This window comes from Buceros rhinoceros, unplaced genomic scaffold (assembly GCF_000710305.1).
Source record: "Buceros rhinoceros silvestris isolate BGI_N320 unplaced genomic scaffold, ASM71030v1 scaffold20606, whole genome shotgun sequence".
Lineage (NCBI taxonomy): Eukaryota > Metazoa > Chordata > Aves > Bucerotiformes > Bucerotidae > Buceros > Buceros rhinoceros.
In genome coordinates this window covers 14,053-17,750 of record NW_010416044.1, presented here as the reverse complement: position 1 = coordinate 17,750, position 3,698 = coordinate 14,053, and positions in this window count along the sequence as shown.

Here is a 3,698-nt window from a genome sequence, read left to right as displayed (position 1 = left end):
GTACGCCCAGGGAAAAGCGAAGGGCTGTCTTACGCAAAAACTGTGTTCATGTCTTTGCGGGATCAAGGGCCCTTGAGCAGAGGGAATTTTAGCAGGGGCAGGGGGATAGAAATTACTCTAGCAAACATGCAGAAGAATTATACTGTTATAATGCAGCAGTTCAGATCTAAGATGAAAATTCCTTCAGATGTTCTCATTCCATATGGAGCTTAAAATATTACAAAATAATTTTAAATAAATTTAAAACAAATGCGGGCTAAATTACGTTTTTTCCAATGAACGGATTATTGTCAATCTTTTGCCTTTAAGCTGTGTTTGGGAAAAGGAAGGAAGCAGATACCTCAGAGAGTTCAGGACTTGATTTATGACAAGGTGCACGAAGCTCGCTGAGTGTGGGCATGAGCAGGAAAGAGGGAGCGGACGGCTGTCAGTAAGCGGGTCATGCACTTGCGCAGTTCAGCGGCGGAACAGCCCGAATACCCCAAGCCATTCCTCTTGTTTTGGCGCGGCATCCTTGTCCGCACAGTTGGAGATGGTTCCATTTCCCACCGGTAAGGTTGCCTGCTACTTTCCAATTTCAGCTGCTATTTTTAGTGCCTATTTCTTTACAGATTTTAACCATGGAAACAAGTTCTCCATGCTGAGAATTTGGGCTGAAATATTTCAAGATTTTCAGAAAAAAACCCCAGCCTTTCCAGTAATTTGATCAAGAAGAGCTGCTGTTCTGTGCGTATTCCTTTTTTGATAACTATTATTGAAGAATATTACTGCCCATAAATTTACTGCTCACAGATTAGACTGATAACAGCATCTGATACGTGTTTGTAGGTCTTTGTATCAGGAAAGTTCCTTTTCATTGAAAATTGGCTAAAAAAGCCACTGGTTTAATAAGCATCTGTTCATTACAGGCTTATTAGATTTGCGCTGAATGAGACTTCCCATGGAATTACTTCTTCCAGCCCTCAAGGTGAGTGTCATGCTACATGCTGGAACTGAGAAGAAGGACTTGCTCTCTGTTCTCCCGTCCCTGCTGCTCTCTTCTGCGTGCTGAGGAGGAACAGAGGCTGCTGCTCCACCTGAACGAGGCCTGGCAGGAGCTCGAGCCCGCATGCAGCTGGCTGGGAGGGAAGGACCGGGCCTAGAGCTGTAAGCCTGAAGGGACAAATCCTCAAGGATGGGCAAGGGGCTAGGCAAGAAGCGGCACAGGTAAGGGGGGCCGAAGTTTCTCTGTCACCTACCTGTGGATGCTGGAAGAAGGGACCTAGCATTGTCAAATCTCACCACTGCTCTTCGTGCTGGAGCAGTAAATGTACACAACACTGACCATTCCATTAGTTAATTACCAGAAGCATTTACCTGGAAATTAAGAGTTTTAAGCTTGTTTATAATCAATAAAATTTGGAGACCATACCTTATGCAGCAGACACCGGTGGGGTGGGGCAGGGCAGGGACAAGGGAGGCAGGAAGTCCTGGAAGACCTGGGGAAGCGTGTACTGCCAGCTCTGTTAACCCAGCCTTCCAGCTGAAAATCAGCGGTTACAGGAACAGGACAATAACCAGGGTGTGGTTGCGGTTATCTCTCATCCGTGATCCTGGATATGCAAAATAACCACACCAGAAAAAAAGAGAAACCAGCAAAGCTTAACAGACACGTGTCTTTTTTGCTCTCATTCACGCTCACTGCCCTGATAGCCCTGACACTCCTGTAAATGCAGAATCTGTATTCCTGTCCCCAAACCTGTGTAATGAGAGCTCTATTGACACATTTGTGGTTCTCCTGCACAACAGGATAATGACGAGCAGCTGGCTACGGATAATGACAGGCACTCGTTTGTGCTGGTTACTACCTTCAGATTCCATATGCTGTCAGGGTTCACAGCATTCTTGCCCTCTTGCTGAACTTGCATTTTATGATGCTCACATTTACTATTCTTGCATGCTAGGAAAAGAATGAGCATTTTAAAAGCTTTATGTTTAATTACACTTTTGGCTATTAATTAGCCACGTAAACAAATTAAACGGATATTTAATCAAATGTTACCCCTTTAGAAGGGCACATCAACTTAAAACCGATACTGTATTCATTTATCTTAACTAGTCAGGTAGTGTTAGGGATTAATGTAGTTGAGCTGATGTATTCATAATCAGACACATTAGCAGGTATGCCTTGGTAGCATACAGCTCTCTTCTGCTAGGCGCTGTACAAACAGGACTTGAAGTGTGTCTGCCAGACTCACTTCCTTTCTTCTTCACCTTTAAAGGAAGTATTGTGATACCCTCTTCGTCTTCTGTAGGTGTGAACTGATCGTTCTGATGACAATCCAAAACATGATCCAAAATTTCCCCCTACCTTATAATTTCATATTTATATATAGGAGATTTCTCTCCTACAGAGTTAAGTTTTCATTATTTCAAGATGGGGATTCTAGGCCCTAGTCTGAGTGAGTGAGGCTCATACAGTAAATATCAAGCCCACAACCAACCTAAAGAACTCAACTGATTTTGAAAACAGCGGTAAAAGGAAATCATTTGGGAGTAGTCCGGAGCACCTAATCTGGTTGTGCAGCAAACAATTGGCTGTTCAAGTTCCACACAAACTAGTGATTAATTCTGCTTCTGCGATAAGCTAGTGCTTCTGATACTGTTCATCTCTGCTCATTTACGGGAGCTAGGGAGTAAAAGGCAGAGTGATTCTCTACTCCTCAGACATCTCATTCCACAGAGCAGTTTATAACCTCATGATGGCTACAGACTCATTCATGTTAATGAAATTTCTTCAGTTTAATTTGAATATAAAAAACTAAGCTTCTACAATTCCATCTCCAGTATTTCTTTTTTGGTTTTGCATCTTGGATAGAGAGGATGTGCATTTGATGTACACTGTGTGTCCGAACTTCCATGAGCACAAGGAACCACTCAGTTTACTTGTACATAGACAAGTGGTCTAGCAAACTAGTAAATCAGTTGGTTCTGGTATTAAGAGTCTTCCTTAGCCATTAAAATACAGTGAAGGGGGACAGAAAAAGCCTCAGCACAAAAATAAGAGAGTAGAGCCAAAATTCCACATTACCAAATTAGCAAGACACGTTGTGGTAATTTTTTTTTTTTTAATCAGGATTTGGTTTGGGTTTTTTTTTTTTTTTAAACAGATGTTAATTGCATCAAAACATTTGAAAAGTCAGGATTAGGAAAGAATTGAAAGGGATTCTGTTTACAGCCCAGACAATTTGCAGTTTCAGAGCCTAAGGCCTGGTCTGTGCAGTTTATGGTCAACACAAACAATTCCAGGTGACTCCACTCATCCTGAACGCACACATGGTGGTGTCTGCGATAGCGGTAGAACAAAGCATTTGTGTCTTAACCAGGAAATAATCTCACAGTATTCTGCAGCGGCATCCCGCTCGACAGTGGGATTCCCGTCAGTAAAACAAGCGATGGATAAACAGTACAAACCACCCCCTGCAAATGGCACCTGACTGCTCTGTGACAGCAGAGACCTGAAAGGAAGAGGATTGCAGCTGCCTCCCATCGGCCCCATTTTCCCAGGGCTGGGAATGTCACTGCACTGGGCAGGCAGGAAGGCAGGAGCCATGGCTGTGCCTCTCCCCAGAGTTGCAGCCCTCCATCCCCGGGTTAGCGATGTCCTGCCACTCGGGTGGCCGCCTTGGGGCACTCAGCACCGGCCACATCTTGTCTGA